The sequence below is a fragment of the Rhinopithecus bieti genome, unplaced genomic scaffold (genome assembly GCF_001698545.2).
Source record: "Rhinopithecus bieti isolate Rb0 unplaced genomic scaffold, ASM169854v2 scaffold_42745, whole genome shotgun sequence".
Classification (NCBI taxonomy): domain Eukaryota; kingdom Metazoa; phylum Chordata; class Mammalia; order Primates; family Cercopithecidae; genus Rhinopithecus; species Rhinopithecus bieti.
This window is the reverse complement of record NW_016819184.1, coordinates 448042-470096: the sequence shown is the minus strand read 5'-3', so window position 1 is coordinate 470096 and position 22055 is coordinate 448042. Positions and strand designations below refer to the sequence as shown.

Below are 22055 nucleotides of genomic sequence, written 5' to 3'. Positions count from 1 at the left end.
TTTTTTTTTTTTTTTTTTTAGCTTATAATCATGGATATATTACTGTGATTATTTGACCAATGTCTGTCAACAACAACAGTCTTGCGGCTTCCTGGAATCAGGAGCTGTGCCTGTTTTTGTCCACAAAGGAGACACTTTTTTAAAATTAATACATGATAAAGAAATGAGTGAATGGACAACCAATATACCAATGAGACAAACCTACTTTGTCTTCTAGAAGGCTAATTTTCTCACTTATCCCAATAAATTTCATACCTTCTCTTTTCTCTTCAGTCTCCTTACATTTGTTCCCTTTACCCTCTCCCTCCTATGATGACCTTACCACATGCTTCGTGGAGAATACAGGAGCTAAACCCATACTCTGTCATGTTCCCACCACCAAACCTGTAAACAAAAATACATTTACTCATACCTTTTCCTGAAAACAGAAAATATAGCAAAATGACAGACCTAAATCCAGTCACACAACAGTTACATTAAATGTAAATGGCCTAAAAACCCAACTGAAAAGTAGATACTGTCAGACTTAGGGGCAGAGTGGGGTGGGGAGAAGCACTCAAATGTATTATGTCTGAAATAGATGCATTATAAAGGTCTAAATAGTTGAAAATAAAATGTAAAACACATTCCAAAATATAAAATTAAAATATAATTCTGAATAAAAGTGCTGAAAATAAAACGTAAAACATTCCATATTTACATTTTCAAACAGTAAACATTAAAAGGATGAACTAACTAGGTCAGGCAAAATATCTTTTACTGTATGTTACTTTTAAAAGGCAAAATAGACTTTAAGGAAAGTAGTATCACCAAGAGACATAAAAGAACTTTCATAATGATAAAAGATCACTATATTGTGAAGATAATGCAGTTATAAATGTGTACACTTCCAAAGACAGCACTAAAAAATACATGAAACAAAAAAAATGACATAAAAGGAGAAATAGGTAAATCAGTCTCCTCTCAGAGATCTGTAGAACAATCATACAAAACACTAGTAAGTAAATAGGTCTCATAAAATGTAGATTGACATTTATAGAACAGTATATTCAATAGCTCTGTAATATTTTCAACCATATAGAGAATGTTCAAAATGTACCACATAATGGAGTACAAACAAGTCTCAAAAATATGAAGAGATTAAAATCCTACATCATTTTTTTAACCACAATACATTTGAAATATAGAACAAGAAGACATTTTTTAACACACCAAATATGTGAAAATTTGTGAAAGATATCAAAGGGGAAATTGGAAAACATTTCAAATTAACTGATAAAAATAATGTATAAATTTGTGGCTTATAGCCAAAGCAGTCATAAGAAGAGAATGTATAGCTTTGAATACTGATGCTAGAAAGAGGGAGAAGGGGAATCTAAGATCAGATATCTATGTTTCCATGTGAAAAAGCTAAAACACAGTCAAGTAACATAACATTAAAGTAAGTTGAAAAAAGAAAATTCTAAAGGTAAGAGTAAAAATCAGTAACATGGGAAACAAAAAACAATAGAATTCAAAATTGGTTCTTTGAAGACATTAATAAAATTGATAAAACCATAATAAGATTATCATGGGGAAAAAAAGGAGAGAAAACAACTTACTCATACTAAAAATATAATAACAACATGAAAAAATCCTAAGACATTAAAAGAATAATAAGGAAATGACATAAACAATTTTTTGCCTATACCAAAACTGACATTACGTGGAAGATAAATCCTGAAGAGCTCATCCAATCAAAGAAATGGATTGTGTGCTAGTAAAACTCCCTGAAAAGAAAATGAGACAAAGGCATCACAATCAGAGTAAATTATGGACCTGTATCCCTCATTCGTAAAGATGCAAAAAAATTTAATAAAATTTTAGCAATTTGAATATAACACTACATAAATGAGTAATACAGTATGGCCTAATGGGGCTTATCCAAAAAAAGGGGAGATTGGGTTAACATTTAGAAAGCAATCAAATGTAATTTACTATACTAACAGACTAACAAATTAAAATTATGATTATCTGAAGGATGTGGAACAAAATCCAACATATATTGTTGATTAAAATCTCTTAGCAAACAAAGACTTAAAAGAAACTTCCTTCATCTGAGGATGGACATCTATGTTATACCTAAATATAATTGTACTTACTGCTGAAAGACTAAATATTTTCCTGCTAAGATCAGGAATGACATAAGAATATTCACTTTTGTCTATTCTATTCAGTGCTGTATAGGATTTTCTAACCACTGACATCAAGAAAAAAAGAAGAAATTAAAGGCATACTGATTGGAAAGGAAGAAATAAAACTGTGTTTACTCAGAGATGACAATCTTTTATTTAAGAAATCCCATAAAATATGCCAATTAAATAAGGATACTAGAACGAATAATTCTGTTTAGCAAAGTTTCAGTATACAAAAATCAATAAAAGAAAATCAGCTTTATTCTATACACTAATGACAGATGATTATAAATTGGGCAAAAGATTTTAACAGATACTTCACCAAAGAAGATATATGGGTGGCAGTTAAACACATTAAAAGATGCTTATTATCACTTGGCATTAGTTACATGTGGCAATGACTTGCTGTTACACACCTGTTACAGTGGGTAAAAGACTGTGCATATCCAGTGTTGGCCAAGTTGTAGAACAACTGGCTTCTCCTATGCTGCTGGTGGAAATGTACAATGGTGCAACCACTAGAAAAGTTTGTCAAGTTCTTAAAAAGATAAGCAAACACATCCTATGACCCAGTCATGACATTCTTAGAAGTTTACCCAAAAGGAATGGAAATGTATGCCCACACAAATATTTTTGAATAAATGTTTATATCAGCTTTATTTGTGATCATCAAACACTGGAACCATCCACATGTCCAAATGTCTAGCAACGGGTGAATGGATAAATAAACTGTGGTGTATCCATACCATGGTACTACTCAGCCACTTAAAGGAATAAACTATTCTACACATAATGATTTGGATAAATTTCAAAATAGTTATGTTATTTGAGAGAGGCCAGACCAAAAAATAAAAATGAAAAAAGAATATATGTGCACATACATGATTCCATGTATGTAAAATTTTAGGAAATGTAAACTGATATGTAGTGACAGAAAGCAGATCAGTGGTTGCTGGAGGGGGTAGGGGGTGGAAGATAGGATCACCGAGGAGCACAGTGGAACATTTGCCAGTGATGGGTGCATTCATTGTCATGATGTGATGGCAGTTTCACAGGTATGACACACATATACATATGTCAAAAGTCTCCTAATTCCAATATATGCAGTTTGTTGTATATCAGTTATATCTCCATAAGATTTTCTTTTAAGCAATTACTATCTCTGTATTTTAGCAGTAACAATGAGACATTGAAATTTAAAAATACCACTCCACTTACAGTAACTTCAAAAACATATCATATTTAGGAGTCCACTTAACAAAAGGCATGAAGAACCTCTATAGTTAAAATACAAAATTTTGCTGTGAGAAATTTTTTAAAGACTCCAATAATTAGAAAGATATATTAGGTTTATGGATTAGAACAGTGGTCCCCAACATTTTTGGCACCTGGGACTGGTTTTGTGGAAGACAGTTTTTCCACCCACTGGGGTCAGGGGTATGGTTTGAGGATGAGTCAAGTGCATTATGTTTATTGTGCACTTTATTTCTATTATTATTGCATTGTAATATACAATGAAATAATTATACAACTCATCATAATGTAGAATCAGTGGGAGCCCAGAGCTTGTTTTCCTGCAACTAGACAGACGGTCCCACCTGGGGGTGATGGGAGACAGTAAAAGATCATCAGGCATTAGATTCTCATAAGGAGCATGCAACCTAGATCCCTCGCATGTGCAGTTCCCAAGAGGGTTCACTTCTATGAGAATCTAATGCTGCCACTGATCTGACAGGAGGTGGAGCTCAGGCGGTAATATAAGCAATGGAGAGTGGCTGTAGATACAGATGAAGCTTTGCTCACTCACTCCCAGCTTACCTTCTGCTGTGTGGCTGGTTCCTAACAGGTCATGGACTAGTACTGGTCTGTGGTCTAGGAGTTTGCAGACTCCTGGATTAGAAGGCTTTATATTATTAAGACATGTATTCTCTGCAAATTCATTTATAGATTCAATGCAATCCTATTCACATGCCTCATATTCTTTCTTGTAGAAATTGACAAGCTGATTCTAAAATTTATATGAAAATGCAAAGTGCCTAAAAAAGCCAAAAAAATGATGTTGAAAAAGAAAAATAAGCTGAGGACTTCACTATCTGAGTTTAAGACTCAGTTTAAGACTATAAACCATAGTAACTGAGACAGTGCAGAATTATTACAGGGCAGACAAACAGATCAAGGGACTAGAAAATAGAAATAGACCAACACTTACTATGATCAAGTGATTTTTAACATAGGCATCAAAAGGAACATTAAATTCAACAATGATATTGATACTGAAAGGGAATAAAATTATCTTTACTCCCTACTAAAACCTATACCAAAAACATCATTTCAAGATGAATCATAGGCCTATTTGTGGAAGCCAAATCTATAAAGCTTTTAGAAGGGAATATAAAAGAATATTGTTGAAACTTAGAAGCAGGCAAAAATTTATTAGACAGAAAAGGAAATAGCCATAAATTTTAAAATGATAAATTAGACTTACCTAATTAAAAACTGGTGCTCATCAAAGGACATCATTATAATAATTAGGCAAACCCCAAGTATTTGACAAAACGTATATCAGACTCAGATCCAAAATGCATAATGACTCATGCAACTCAATAATAGAAAGACAAACAACCCAACAAAAGGTAAATGTAGGCAAAATGATGGAACAGACATTTCACAAAAGAAGCGATATGAGTGATCAATAACCACACAAACTAGTGTGTTTATCATCAGTTGCCAGGGAGGTACAAATCAATGACCACAATGTGATATCATGGTCGCTGCTAGAATGGTGAAAATGGGTAAGACTAATAAAACCAAATGTTGGCAAGGAAAGGGAGCAACGTGAACTCTTGTCTGTCTCTACACAAAATATAAAATGGTACAACCACTTTGGAAAAAGTGGCAGTTTCTGATAAAGTTCACCATTTACATATCCTAAGTGTTTATCCATGAGAAACTTATTTAAATAAATGTTACAAATATGCACGTTACCCAAATAAATATTTTGTTGGGGAAAGGAATTTATGGAAAGATGCTTGAGTATTCACGGCAATTTTATTCACAATGAATGAAAGCTGGAAACACCCATTGTCTATCACTGACAGAATCGATAATCTGTGGTATAGAATACTGAGCAACAGTAGACAAAAATGAGCTACTGATCGCTGCGATGTGGATAAATCTCACAGATACACTACTGAGTGAGTAAAGCAAGACACAAAAGCACACACACTATGTGATACCATTTACGGCAAGTTCTAGAACAGGCAAAACGAATCCAAGATGGAAGCCAAAAGGTGGTGACTTGGGCAGGGATGGGGGTGGTGACTGTGCAGGAATTCACTGGGAGGGAAGAGACCGAAATATTCAATATTGTGTCAGGTGATGACACAGATGGATAAATCTGTCAAAACTGTACAGTTAAAATGTGTGCATTTCAATGTGCATAAGTGTCACTTTAAAAAGAGCTGTAAATAACGATAACAGTGGAGTGAGGCAGGCAGTGACCAGAGGTATGGGGGGGACAAGAACGGCAGAAGGCTCGTCATCGCTGAAGCTGGGAGATGGTGTGTCAAGGTCCATGTCACCATTCTGCTTGCTTTGTATGTGTTTGAAATTTTCCGTAGTAAAATATTTGTAAATGATTTGATTACACACAATGAGAATAAAACATTTTAATTAAAATAAGGAAAATAAAAGTTAAAAAAAAGATTCAAAACAATTGGAATTGACTTATACATTCCAGTGACAAGTGGTACAAATGGCAAAGGTGTTTAAAACTTTTAAAGCCAGTTTATAGTTCAGCAAAACGTTTCTCATGATGTGATCACTGCATCCGCGGCCATGCATAGTTACTGCATGCGCTTCACGGTATACAGCATCCTGATACATAAGTGGAGTCAAGCCTACTGCACAAGTCTGAGTATCATGTGGCCTAATGTGGGGAAGGTGGGGAAAGGGTTGGAGGCTCAGGCCTTGCCTCTGCTGCTTGGTGTTGGGCAAGTCAGTTATGCCAACTTCCCTCATCTATAGAATGAGAAAAATACCAGAGTGCCTATCACACACAATTCCTGTGAAAATTAAGCACATAAAGCAATTGCATGTATTACATGAACTCTCAGTATTATTAATTAAGGAGTGCAATTTATTATAGAGCTTACCTGAAAAAGATCAGCAGGCAAGCAACGAAAACCTTTTGGAGGCACAAGAACACATAGTCATTTCTTTTGGAAGGCTTGGTCCCTTGAAGAATGTTAAGGATTCTGAAATTGTTGAAGCTGCAGATTGTGCTTGCTGGTGGCAAAGTTGGCTTCTAGTGGAAACGTGGAAGCTTCAGCATGTTAAGAGTAAAAAGATATAAGGAAGTGTTTACCTTTGCTTTGTCTAAATATACTTGCAGTAATAAAAATTCATTTTATTGTTGTATTTCTTTAGGAAAAAAATAATGTTGTTACTGTGAGCCCAAATCTAGCCCATAACTTCCTTTCCCTATTTAAATATTTATTATGGTAATGTGTATGTTTACAAAATCTAGCTTTTAGGAGAATGAAATTATATCTTAACAGAGGATTAAAATCAAGCAAAACAGACTACAAACTATGCAATAGAGAGAGTAAACCAGGTGCCTGGGTGATATCGGCAAGTCTTAGGATTCACTGGAAGAAAATTAGAACTGGCAATACTGTTGACTATTTAGCCACTGGAGCCAAAGTGTCTATAACCAGAACAGAAGCATGTTGATTCATTTTCTTCATGGTGTGGAGGCGCCGGGATGTTTCTGAGCTGCCTGCCCACCAGTGCTCACCACACGACAGAAGTTTTCCCAGAGCCTTGCAGGGAAGCGTGAGTTTAGAATCAAGTGCAACTCAGGCCTGCTGGCCTTGTCTGGTCTTCCCCAAAAGTCAGAGGAAAGAAGACCGAAGCCAGAGTCGGCCTGGGAAAGAGGCCTGTGGGACTCAGAAAGCATTGGGTTGCCCTTCCTGATGGACAGTAACTGGATGAGATGCTCTCCAATTAAACAAGTTGAGCACCAACCCTCAGGTTTTGAGACAGGCAAGGCTTGTCTAGAAATTCACTTTTCCAGTCTAGCTTTAACAAGAAAGGAAATTTCTAAATGGAGATGTCAAAACAATTGTAAAGGAAAATGTCAAATGGAAATTTAGATAATTCTGCTCTTTTAGTGGGAGTTCTAAAGCTACAGATAACATGGACCAAAGCAAAGAGGACTGGAGCCAAAACAGACTTAACCAAGATGAGTCATTATTGCAATTTCCAGATCCACCACTCATCTGTGAAAGCTCATCATGGAGAAGATAGCTGCACACGCAGCTGGGCCCTTGGGGTCTACATGGCCCTCGCCCAGCCACACACACTGTGGTCTGAACTATCAGAATGTCTGTACCTCCCAGGACAGATGGCACGTGCCATGATCAAAGACATCAGGAGAAAGAAAAGAGCAGAGCAGACACGGAAATGGGTCCTCTGAGAAGGGCTGATGGCAATCGTTTACTAATGAGAAAATCCGTGTAACTAGAGTGACAGTCCAAAAATCGCCTTTCAGAGAAGCAGCCTGAAATAATGAAATCCCAGCCTCAGTGGTTGAAGGGAGTACAAATTGGGAGCTTCTTATTTTTCAAGTATGTCAAACATCAGTTAATAATCGCCAAGTCCGCAGTACCTTCAGCCACAACTGGTGAGTCCGTTCCTGAGGAGCTGTCATTTGCATTGGGTCCATGAGTGATTGTGTTATTGTGTCTTAGTGAATTATTATGGATGAGAAGTTCAACACCAGGACACATAACACTTTTTTACCAGGTACACAAGCAGTAGGTCTGTGTGGCAGCAACCAGGACATCTGGAGGTCAAAAAGTCTTGATATTGGAAAATTATCCTAAGATGTACAAATAGAAGGTAAATGATAAACCTTTAATTCCCTGATACTTGTGAACTCTGCAAGGTGCAGGTCAGTTGACTTCTGAGTGGCTCAGGTGGCCTATTGATGAAACTCCACTGACACCTGAAAGGAGGGGCTGGGCTCTTCAACTTTTCCTTCACTGAGCAGGCATGGTGCCAGGTGCTGGGGTGACAAGGTGGGGACTCGACAGAACAAGGATACATTGTTCCCACCTCCAAGAATCTTACCACCCAACTTGGAGGAACAGATGGCAATAACTATAACAAAGCAGAAGAAGAAATCTAATACAATAGGCACACAAAGTATCAGATTCAAAGCCCAGAGAGATTAATTCCATCTGGACCACAGGGGACAGAGTCATGAAAGAGGCGCATGTGAGCTGACAACTATTAGGAAGGAATTAACGAGGACCCTAAGGAGGATGGAAGCAGTAACATGGAACAGGAGGAATGGACCCATGACACTCTACCAAGACAGGACTGGAGAGAGATGTGCCTATCTGCTTCTTCATCAAGAAGCTCATGACAGACAAGCTGAACTATACCTTAACGTAAATAATGTAATTTGCACTTTATTTCAGTAATCAGTTATACATATGTAATTATTTTATATGTGAACATACATAGTAATATACTTATATATACTTATATAAATAAGACATAATTATATATACATATGTACATAAAAAATTATGAATATATATAAGTGTGTAATTATTAAAGAAGTTAAGAATGATAAACTTAAGCAAATTAAACTATTTTTAATAATACTTTGGATTTTTTTATCAGTATGTAAAATTAAAGATTGGAATAGAGGACAAAGGGAAAATCTGATGATGACTCTCAGGATTTAAGTGATAAGTCATCTCACAAGTGTTGAGTGTGAGAAAACGTCTTTGAATTATTTGATGGTAAAGTATTTGCCTTGTCCCAATTGCACACAGGCCTTCTAAATCTAAAGAAAGAGAGCGCCCAATGAGACAGATGATAAAGTGAAATGTAAATCCCACTGAGGTGCAAAAACCAAAACAAAAACTACATATTGCTGCGAAGTCCTGTAAGGATCCATTAAGGAACTCCAAAGGGCGGGATGTGGGAGGCTGCGCTCAGCTCTGCTCCTATAAACGAGGGTGCCATCCAGGCCCTGCACTTGGAGACAGACAAGAACTGAAGGAATTTCAGAAGGTGACCCAGACAGTTCCAAGAGAAGTAACTAGCTTCATATTCGTTTGATCTTTTTACGAATGGAGGGTTGGCATAGGGAAGACCAACTACATTTGATCTGTGGCCTCTTAGCATAGAGCTAGGGCCAATGGGGAGAAACAAAAGGAAAGACCCTTCTGTTGAGTACCAAAGAGAAATTTCTGGCCTGAAAGATGTCCTCTTTCAAGAAAGCAGGGGTTTGCCCATGGGAGTGTTCCTGTGAAAGTTGGGCTCGCGTTGTATTTCTCGAGCACTGTCTTTAGCTTCCTTATAAATATTAATGATTTCATTTCCTTAAAGCCTATGAGACAGAGACCCTTATTGTCCCCATTTTACAGATGAGACAAACGGAGCACATAGAAGCCACACAACCTTCCTAAAGTCACGCAGCTGGAGGCCACAGAGCCAGATGGCTCCAGAGGCCATGTCCTTAATCATGATGTTGCTATTTGGCAGAAACGTTGCTGCAGAAAGTCAGACCACAGATGGGGACTGGTGGAAACCAAACATATGACTACATCAGTCTACAAAAGCATCATGGCATTCCCACGTAATTCAGAAGCACGCCAGACCATTCAGAATCTAAAGACCGGAGCAATCACACAAGATAATGGAAGATAATGACAAAACAATATAATGACAAGATAACGGAAGTTAATGACAAAATATTCTGAGCATCATTGATTTAGTCGCCCTTTATTTCATAAACATCTTATAATTTTCTTCCCATCTTTGTGTATTATTTGGTGTGATTCTGTGTTTTTTCTTCCTAATCTTTTATTAATTTATTTTAAGTGACAAGTAAATATTTTATATATTTATGGTATGCAAAATGTATTTGTATTTTGATATATGCATACATTGTGGAATGGCTAAATCAAGCTATTTAACATATGCATTATCTCACATACTTATATTTTTATGATTAGAACACATGAAACCTACTCTCAGTAATTTTTAAATAAACAATAGATTATTAAATGTAGTCATAATGATGTACAATAGATATCTTAAACTTATTCCTCCTGTCTGACTGAAATTTTGTGGTTTTTGACCAACAGTTCCCCAACACCCCCAGGTAATCACCTTTCTACTCTCTGCTTCTAAGAGTTCAACTTTTTTATGCTTGGCATATAAGTAAAATCACGTAGTATTTGTCCTTCTGTGACTGGCTTATTTCACTTAACATAATGTCCTCCAGGTTTATCCATGTTGTCCCAAATGACAGGATTTCATTCTCTTTTAAGACTGAATAGCATTCTATTGTGTAGCTATACCACATTTTCTTTAGCCACTTATTCGTGGTGTTGATGAACATTTAGGTTTGCTTTTTATTCTTTTCTTTTCAACTTTTATTTTAGAATCAGGACTGCATGTGCGGGTTTGTTACATAGGTATATTGCATGATTCTGGAGTTTAGAGTACGAATTTATCTGTCATGGGAACAGTAGATACTGGGAAATACAAGAAGGGGAAGGAAGGAAGGAGGGTAAGGGCTGAAACAATCTGTCTGTTGGGTACTACGCTCACTATCTGGTGTAAGCTTGAAGACAGATCATAGAGGGGTCCATCTCAGATTCCACTCAACAAGAAAGCATTAGTAATAAGCACTGAGAAAAGCAAGGGTGTGATCAGAAGGCAGAGGAGCCTTGAGCATAGTAATGCTGGGTAAGCACTTGCCCTCCACTGTCCCAAAATGGGTTTCAGTGTTTCCTTTATCTCATACCAAATTAAGAAAGTATCAGAGATATTGTCTCATACCTGTTAAAATGACTATTCTTGAAGCGCTGAAACATAACAAGTGTTGGCAAGGATATAGAGTGAAGGCTGCCCTTGCACACCCTTGGTGGGAATGTAGACTAGTGCAGCCATAAAACAGTGCAGAAGTTCCTCAAAAAACCATATGACCCCACAATCCCTCTTCTGGGTGTGTACCCAAAGGAAGTGAAATCAGCACCGCATTGGCATATCCACACTCCCATGTTCATTGCAGCATCATTCACAATAGCCAAGATACAGAGACAACCTAAATGTCAGTTGACAGATGAATAGATAAGGAAAATGTGATGTGTATATACACAATGGGATATTACTAAGCCTTGAAAAGTAGGAAATCCTGCCCTTTGCAACAACATGGATGAGCCTGGAGGACATTAGGTTAAGTGAAATAAACCAGACACAGAAAGACAAATGCCGTATGATCTCACCTATTTATGGAACCTAAAAATCCAAACTCATAGAAATAGAGAGTAGAAGGGTGGTTGGTTACAAGACAGGTCAGGGGGTGGGGGAAATGCAGAGATGTTGGTCAAGAGCACAGACTTTCAGTTGTAGGATGAATAAGTTATGGAGATTTAATGGACTCATGGGAATGATAGTCAGCAATATGGTTATATACTTGACATTTCCTGAGAGGGTAGATCTTAAATGTTCTCATCATTGGAAAAAATTGTAACTATGTGAGGTGATGGATATGATAATTAGCTTGATGGATGTGATTATTTCACAATGTGTACATATTAAATATACCAAAACATCTGCTTGTACACCTTAAATGTACACAGTTGTTATTTATCAATTATTCTTCAATGAAGCTGAAAGAAAAAAGAGTTCAAATGAACATTTGGTACTGATAGTTCCAGATAGACCAACTTCTCAATACCTTAGAAATCCCTACACTGGCCACAGCCAAATACTAAGTTCAATTATATTTCTCATCTCAAAGTGGGGTGTGGGTAACTCCCTGGCAACAGCTTAGGAAAAAGCTAGTGTGTCAGAGCTTCTTAACATGTTTCTGAACAAGATTTCAATAGTACTGGATATAAAGGACTTGATTCTTCCAATTCAGAACCCCTGATACAGGTCAACTACTGACAGTTCTGTTTGGCAGTGGTTCCTAGTATGGTACCTAGCCAAGGGCACACTAGATCTTCATCAAGGTAATGACTACCTTTTATTAAATGCTTTCCTTTTATCAAGTTCTGTGCCGAGGACTTGACATATATCATTTTATCCTGTGAAGTAGTTATTGGTGTCTTCATTTACAAATAAAAAACCAAGCTTAGTACTTAACTCACTGCCTTGAACGTAATTATTGCTTTAAAGGTAGTTAGGATTCTTATTAGCTATTATTGCCAAAGCATGCACAATCAGTAAAAAGCAAACCTGAGAGTTAGCCCCAGGACCAATCTGGTCACAAACGTATTAATGAATTGAACAAATGAGTGAGTGGAAGGAAGGAAGGAAGGAAGGAAGGAAGGAAGGAAGGAAGGAAGGAAGGAAGGAAGGAAGACAATACAACTAGAGTTGTTCCTTTAATAACAAGACAAGGGAAAAAGAGAACTGTCAGAAGAACAAATGTTAATTATAATATCCAGGGGTGGGATACAGAGGTTTTAGCATCTGCTCTGTGCCAAGCACTGCGCTTGTTCCTGAGGAATACCTGAGGGAAAAAGTATAGTTTTCTCACAGGATCTAGCTGGACCAGAAATATGACATTCATGTTGGAATCCAGTGTCTCTTTTTCTGACACAGAGAGTTCATTCCAAGCTTAGCTCACACACAAGCTAAGACAACCACCAGAAATTACTGTTCCCAGGGCGACTAGCATTGCAGCAGCTCAGGGGCCCAGACTCCTGGGCACCAGAATAAGGACCCGGACCACTGATAAGATAACTATATCCATATTTCATGCAAGAAAGTACTTAGCTCAGGCTATTTTTTTCAAGGGATGTTTCTCAGTGAACTAAACATCTTTCTGTTTGAAATTGAGTAATGACCCCCAAATCTCTACTTTACGCACCTGAGATTCCACCATTAGATAGTCACTCCTTTAACTCCCGAAAAATGTGAAGTCTTTTACTCTATCTTCCACTACAATAAATCACATTGGAAAGATGTTGTATTTTAAAGCATTTCAGTATTTTAAGACAATGAATTGAGCAAAATCTTCATTTGAACAATTGATTGAGAGAAAGGGACCAGAGACAAAGAGTTAAAATAAATAACTAGGGAATGGGCTGGAGAAACCCAAGGGCTCCCATCTTAACCAGGGTTAGCCTCAGGGCATCTCACTCCATTCATTCTGGGAGGTGTCACATCATCTCAACTTTCCCTCTGTATATGCAGCAATCACTGGTCACTGGCCAAGCAATAAAGCTTCACATTCAGCACTCAGCCATGACTTTAGATGGATGGCTGGGAATCCCGGGATGTCACTCCCTCATCAGAAGCCTCTGTCCTCACGAGGAGCCCTTCCTCTGGAATTTGTCCAGTGCCGAGGCTACTGATGTGACTGCACATATTGGGAAGTAAAAAGTTTAAGTCCTTCTTCACCCAACTCTTCTCACCAATTCCCGAACTCAAAAATGTGTTAGTGCCCTGTGCTAAAACAGTCAGTGAAGTACCAAGCTAAACCTAGGTATTTCACTCTGAGAGTAAAGAATGGTTGCCTTCATGACGGTTCTTGTTTAAGCGAATAACACAAGCTTGCCATACTGCATGTGGTCCCTCTCAGTAGTTCCTACTTCTAGGAAGCCTAGAAAATGAATTCAGGGACAATAGCAGTGCCGGTGCTCCTGCCAATTTTTATCAACCTGCCCAGCCACAGAAGTACCTGAACATATTTACTGGGCAGCCACCATGAGCAGGCTAGAATTTGATGCTGGGAACACAGACACAGGTAAGAAATGGTAGATCTCAACCGAGCACTGTGGCTCATGCCTGTAATCCCAGCAGAGGCCGAGGTAGGTGGATCACCTGAAGACAGGAGTTCGAGACCAGCCTGGCCAACATGGTGAAACTCTGTCTACCAAAAATGCAAAAACTAGCTGGGTGTGGTGGCGCGCACCTATAATCCCAGCTACTCGGGAGGCTGAGGCAGGAGAATCACTTGAACCTGGGAGAAAGAGGTTGCAGTGAGCTGGGATCGTACCACTGCACTCCAGCCTGGGCAACAGAGTGAGACTCTGTCTCAAAAAAACAAAACAAAACAAAACAAAAAAACGAAAAAACGAAAGAAATGGCAAATCTTCATCCCATCCTTCCCCCACCAACCATGCACAGGATATGAAAAGGACCCTTGTCCATTCGTTTACAACCTAATTTTGCTTGTAATCTTACTAACTGACATAATTTCATTGAAGTAAAATTAATTGAGAAAATATAAAACACAGACTTAAACGGAGAATTTTAGATAATATATGGAAAAAGGCAGAAAGACAATTGCACACGGTATGACTAGGGTTTTTAGTTACTTATTTGCAACCTAATTTTGTTTGTAACATAATAATTGACATGATATTTTAAAAGAAAAAAATGAGAAAATTTGAGGGGAAATGGAAAGGAGAGTTTTCTATAATACAGTATACTGAAATGAGAGAAAGGCAAGTCAATGTTTGAAATGCTCTCAGTGGAAAAGGGCCTCCCGACATATCTACTAGAGTTCAAATGTTGAGCCGCCCAAGCCCACTGATTCCTGCTCAGCGTCCTTGCAGTTACCATCCCTTGGGGGAAGTGGTGGCTGGTGGTAGCACAGCCCGCATTCCTTCCTTCTCCACCTCCACTCTTACCTGCAAGGCAGTGCAGAGTGATGGTTGAGAGCACAGACTCTGCAGTGCCCTAGCCTGAGGCTGACTGGGCTCTGCCTCGCAGGAGCTATAACAGAGGGTGTATAGGGCAAGCTCTGGAGAAACACCTCGGGCACCAAGGGCAGAACCCTCCTCATCACCTGGAGCACAATGTACCTGATGCATGCATTTTCAAGAACGTAGATTTTGGCTAAAGGTGAGAGCTTCGACTTTTCATTAGATGACACAACAAGGTAGACCATGTCCTGCTGTTTACCTGGACAAGGAAGTGTCCCAGCCAGTCATAGAAAGCAGGAGCTTATCACCATTAGTGTGGTGCCCTAATGAACAGAGCTATCAAGCCAACAACTAACTTCCCCCTTGCAACCAGGTGTGTCTGGTGGCCCAGCTGGCCAGGAGATGTAGGAGGAAGTTTCCTGCAGGGATGGGGAGGAGACTCTGAGAAAGATTTTGTTTTCCAATAACAGCACCAGGTACATTGCTGGGATGGCCCCCTCCCTGTTCCTCCCACTTGGAAGCAGGAGTTCCAGAACATGCAGCAGCCACCCAACAACCACAAGATCATTAAGTAATGTCAAGAAGGCAATGCGCTGAGACTGGAGAGCAGAAGAAAGCATCACTGGGCTAACACAGCAAATGTGGAACCCCCTCCTTCAGTACTTCCTGTTGGAAAGATCAACGTCTTTCTTGCTGAAATCACTGTTAGGCATGCCTAACGGATATGAATCCTACTTTCGGAGCACGAGTGTGCATCTACTGTTCAGAAATAATGACATCTTACTGGCTACAGCCTATAACTGGCCATCCATTAATTAGCTCTGTAATTGTCAGTCATTTCTCCATGAAAGTACAATAACAAAGAGGAAAAGCATGGCTTCCTTCAGAAGAAACATAAACCTACTACGCTTCACTCCAGGAGTGACCTAGCGCTACTTCTTGCGAAGATCTAACAAGCAGGACCTATATTTTTAAGCCTGTAGTTCCCAAGTCCTCTCTGTTTCTCTGTTTAAATTCCAAATATGTATAAAAATATGAACTATTATAAGACACACTTGTGCCTCTGAGAAAATCTTGGGCAATCTATCACTGTAGCTTTCATGTCTTTGCTAGTTTCCCATGATTCTGCAGGTTTTCAAGAGAAGTATTTGTGGCAGAGCACCGTTATTACTAATAATAGTATCTTAATATTACATAGTGCTTTCCTATCTGTAGCAATTTCACATATATTCTATATTTGCACATAGTTCTAAATGACCAAGAGGTTGCTGTTTCTTTGAATGCAGGATAGAGTACAGTTGACACTTGAACAACGTGGAGGCTTGAGGCACCGACACCCACACAGTCAAAATCCCCTGTAGCTTTCGACTTTCCAAAAACCTAACCACAGTTGACCAGAAGCCCTGCCCATAATGTAAACAGTTGATTATATCCTGTATTGTACACTGTATTCTTACAATAAAGTAAGCTAGAGAAAAGAAAATGTTATTAAGAAAATCATAAGGAAGAGAAAATATATTTACTATTCTTTAAGTGGCAGTGGATTATTATAAAGGCCTTGATCATCATTGTCTTCACATTGAATAGGCTGAGGAGGGGGAGGAGGAGGAGGGGTAGGTCTTGTGTCTCAGGGACAGCAGAGACAGAAAAAAATTCACATATAATAGGACCCACACAGTTCAAATCCATGTTGTTTATGGGTAAACTGTGTATGAAAAGTGAGTATGGTAAAACCATCCATGTTTTTAATATGCAAATATAAATAAGATAAGATAACAGGCTAAAAATGAAGGAGCATAGAGAAATGGAAAAGGAGCTAGATAGGAGAATAAAGTAATATTAATAATTCAGTAGCCCAATTTCTATGTACTTTAAAAGCTGTAAAACATGCACAATATTCAATCAATATCATGGAGGATAAATTAGAGAAACTATACAAGAAAAAGAGGAAAAGGATGAAGATTGCCAAAAGAATTAGCGGGAAAACTATAGGTTTAAGCAAAAGAGAATAAAGATCCAATGTTCCATAACTAATATTCCAGCAAAGGAGACAAATATAAGAGGGTAAGTGATTGGCCATATCCTGGAACATAAAGGAAGTCTCAACATTTACAATATTACAGGGACTGAATTCATTAGCATATATTCTCTAACTGTGAAAGAGACGACCTAGAAATAAATAACAAAAACATCTAACTAGAAAATCCTCAAAACATTTGGAATTTCATCAATACACTTCTAAATATGTCATGGGTCAAAGAATAAATTATAATGGAAATTAGAAAATATTTTGTATTGACCGATAGTAAAAACATAACATAATTTATGGGATGCAACTAAAGCATTGTATAGAGGGAAATTAATACTCTTAAATGCTTATGTTAGGAGATAAAGAGGTTTAAAATAAATGATTGAAATATCCAAATTACAAAGTTAGAAAGAAAAGTAAATTAAACTCAAGTAAAAGAAAAGAAATTAAGAAAAACTTTTCAAAATGTAAAACAAATGAGCAAAAGAAAATATTTAAAGCCAAAAGTAGTTCTTTTTTAAAAAAGTAAATAAATTGACAGCACATTAAAAGGAATATTTCAGAAAAGAGAGAAAGGAGGAAAGCAGAGATTATCAATATGGAGACATCAAAATGGAATATTACCACAAAACCTACAGATATTAAAAAACTAGAGGATATTATAATTTTATGCCTATGAACTTGGAAATTATGAAATAGAAAACCCCTACAAAATTCAACTTAGAAAACTGATAAAAGAAGAAATAAAATGTAAATAATCCCATATTTATTAAAGGAATTTCATTTGTAATTTAAATTCTCCACAACTCACCCATCAAAAAATCTCTAGGCCCAGATGGTTTCATTAATGAATTATTTTAAATTTTGTTTGGTAAAATGATATCAATCTTACAGAAACTTTTCGAGAGGCTAAAAAAGATAAAATACTTCACCACTCATCTTATGAGACCACTTTAACCATGATGCCAAAATCTAACAAGAAAATAAATTATAACAGAGGAAAATTACTGGCCTATGAGCACAGACATGAAAATACCAAACAAAACACCAGTAGAAATAATCCAGCAAAATGTCAAAGGAAAAGGCCTGAAGCCCAAGCAGGGCTTATTACAAGAATGCATGGGTTTTAACATTCAAAATCGAAGAATGTGCTTCAGCCTCTGCTCCCTCTCACCACCCTGAACAATTTACTCCTGCATTCACAGGTACAGAAAGGAAGTCCCCTATAGCAGGCGGCAGCGGGGTCCTGCAGAGGACCGAAGAGGGATGTCTGAAAACTAGAGGAGCACAGGCAGGCTAAAGAGGGCACCCACGCAGGGGAGGCCATAGTGGCAGGGATGAGAGGCCCGCTGGGCTTTGAACAAATGAAGAAACATGTTAAGGGTAACAAAAGCCAGGTTCTCCCAGGGCTGGAGAAGAGAGTTACAAATGTGGAAACGGAGAAAACGAAGAACTCTGTGATGTTGCATTGAAATGGGATGTAACGGTGTAAATGTGTACTTTTTGACATGGATTAGATGGGTATATTATAGATTACATAGATAGACAATAGATAGATTGTACATAAATAGATACAAAAAAGACCTAAATCAACCGAAAGATATATACCACGTTTAAGGATTGTCAAACTCAATATTGTTCAGATATCAGTTCTCCCCCACTTAACCTGTAGATTCAATGCAGTGTTAATCCAATTCCCAACAGGATTATTTGTAGATATTTCAGTGCTATTTTTTAAAAAGATTATTCTTTTTCCATTGAATTATCCTTGCAACTCTGTCAAAAATCAGTTGACTATTCGTGAGGCCTCATTTCTGGTCTCTGTGTTTTGTTTTGTTGCTCTATGTATCAATCTTTTTGCCAATACTACACTGTCTTGATTATACCAAACCTTGAAATCAATCAAATTGTTTAGACCATTCGAGTTGCTTTGCCTTTCCATATTTAAAAATACAATTCAATTGTCAAAATCTATTTAGCAAAAAATCCTGCTGTGAGAGACATTATTAAAAGAATGAGGGGAGAAACCATGGATGAAGAGGACTTATTTGCAAATCACAAATCTGATAAAGGACTCTCAAAATTCAACAGTAAGTAAAGAAACAAACCAGTTTAAAAAATAAGCCAAAGATCTGAACTCTTTTTTTTTTTTTCTGAGACGGTGTCTGGCTCTGTTGCCCAGGTTGGAATGCAATGGCATGATCTCATCTCACCACACCCTCTGCCTCCTGGGCTCAAGCCATCCTCCCACCTCAGCCTCCCAGGTAGCTGAGACCACAAGTGCATGCCGCCACATCTGGCTAATTTTATGTATCTTTTTTATTTTTGTAGAGACAGAGTCTCAACATGTTGCCCAGGCTGGTCTTGAACTCCTGAGCTCAAGAAATCCACCTCCCTTGGCCTTCAAAGTGCTGGGATTTTACCAAAGAAGACAGAATGTTGCAAACAAGCATGTAATAAGATGCTCAACATCATTCATCAATAGGAAATGCACATTAAAATCATAGTATCAATGAGAGTAAAATCACAATATTATGACACACATATTAGAATATCTAAAAATTTTTTTAAAACTTACAATGTCAAATGTTGTAGAGAATACAGAGCAACTGTAATTCTCTTACATTTTTGGGAATTCAAAGTGGTGTAGCCACTTTGGAAAACAGTTTGTCAGTTTCTTACAAAATAAAAGATATACCTACTACATAACTCAAGCAATGTCACTCCTTGGTACCTACTCAAGAGAAATCAAAGTTTATGTTCTCACAAAACCTTATACATGTTTACAGCTGTGTTATACATATTAACCTAAAGTTGGCAACAACCCTGTTGTATCCTTCAGCTAGTGAATGGCTAAAACAAACTATAATACATCCATGTAATGGAATACTACTCCACAATAAAATGCATGAACTATTGATTCCCACAATAATATGGATAAAACATAAATACATTCAACTAAGTAAAGAAGCAGACCCAAAAGGCTATCTACTTGATGATTCCATCTATTCGATGGTCTAGAAAAAGCAAAACTATAAGGGAGAAACTGATTAGTGGTTGCCGAGTGTATGATTGAGGAGAGAAGTTATCTGTAAAAGGGCAGCCAGGGAAGGTTCAAGGTGAGATGACCATGGTGGACATAAAATTCTATGCATTTGTCAAAACCCAAAGGCCTTTGTGCTACAAAAAGCAAATTTTTTCAATCAACTAGGATGTGGAAAAGATCATAAAATCATGAAATGCAGACAAAGATAACAAATGAGTCTTACTGTATTACAAGGGAATGAAACCACCACATTCAAGGGGCTGGGGGAGAAAGGTGCTGACCAGGTAACTTTGGAAAACTGTTTGGACTAAATACTGTAAAACTAAAGATGAAAAAGAATTGTATGCAAATCCTGCACTCCAGCTGATAAATAACTTTCTCACAAGGGTATGGTTGAAAGTCTTGAAACTATTTTTGAATATACCAGAGTTGAACGAAAAAGGAATGATAGATAATGAGATCCAGGTTTCTTACTGTCAGAGAAAGGTGCTACAAATAAGGTGAGGAGGAAGACGAGAATGAGCAAGGTGGTGTTGGATTGGATTCAGAGGTATCAATATGGACTTAAGAGTTTTTTTTTTTAGTATACAGATAAATAAATGTAAAACTAAATAGACCCATGTACCTGCATGATTTAGTATACAAGCATATGTTTCCCCACTCTAATCACTGAGATGTGCTACAAGTAGTGAGACTCCAAAAGCAATGAGCACACCTATCAACCAGATCTTGGTTTCTAAATATCATTTTCCCAATAAAGGGAACCAGGACCCCTTGGAGAAGTAGTTGATTACAGGGCTTGGGCTGGGAAAGTCCAAGATGAGCCTGGAGCACTTTGTGCTGCCAAAAAGCAAGGAAGTACTCAAGGGGAGGCAGGGGGAAGGGAATAGGTCCTATTGAAAAGACACAGAGGTCAAACCAGAAAACTCTCAATGGCCAAACTTGGAGCAACTTTAGCAACAAATAAATAAAATAGTATTTGACTATAACCCCCAAAATAAAATAAATATCCATGAGTCAAATAATTTTTTCCAACTTTGATCATCAACAAAGATGGTACTATCCCTACTTGTATTCAATATTGTACTGGAAGTCCTAGTCAGAGCAATAAGCCATGAAGAAAAATTAAATGTAATAATTGAAAAGGAAAATATAAAACTGTTACTCTCTCACATGACATGGTTTTGCACTTACATAATCCAAAGGAATCTATAGACAAATTAAGTATTAATAGTGGATTGAGTCAGGCCAATATAGAGTCATATAAAATTGCCATTTTGGAGTTAAATATTGGCAGTTTCACCTGCTTCAACCAGCAAAAATCAAATGCATTTCAATATTCTTATAAAGCAATTATAAAATAAAAATTTTAAAAGATACTACTTACAGTAGCATCAGTAAATATTAAGGAATAAATGTAACAAAATGTACAAGATTTCTGCACTGAAAATTATAAACCATAATTGAGAAAAATTTTGAAAGACCTATTAATTTGGACTATTCAATTTTATAAAGTTATCAATTTTTACTAAATTAATCTAAAGATTCAATGTATTCCCAATCAAAATCCTAACTCTCAACTCTTGTGTGAAACTGATAAGCTGATTCTAATATGTATATGGAAAGACAAAAGGCAAGGAGAGCCAAGACTGTACTGTAGAAAAAAAAAAGCTGGTATTTGTATCCTACCACCCATCAAGACTTTCCATAAGCTACCTTCCTTAATATAGTGTGGTATTGGCACATGGAGAACAAATCGATCAACAGAATAGAGAGGGCAGAAATAGACCCACCTATTTGTAGTCACGAGCTTTATGACAGAGCTAACACGAAGGTGACATGAGAATGGTGGTCAATTCAGCAGATGATGCTACATCACTTGTATATCTGTATGGAAAAAAATAAATTCCAACATATTTCATACCTCACACAGTAGAGAAAAAAATATTTCTAGATAGCCTATAAATCTAAATGCAAAAGATAAAACAATAAAGCTTCTCAGACATAGAATAGAAGAATATCTTTATGATTTTATGATAGATATTTCTTAAAAGATACAAAAAACACTAAATGTTAAAGAAAAGTTTGGATTATATTAAAATTAATAATAT

The 22055-nt window shown here is 37.3% G+C and overlaps 1 long non-coding RNA gene across 1 annotated transcript in view; it reads left to right on the top strand.

The window, feature by feature from the left end:
• Positions 1-22055, top strand: part of LOC108519533 (uncharacterized) — a 32741-nt gene that overhangs the window by 3907 nt on the left and 6779 nt on the right. The window lies entirely within an intron of this gene.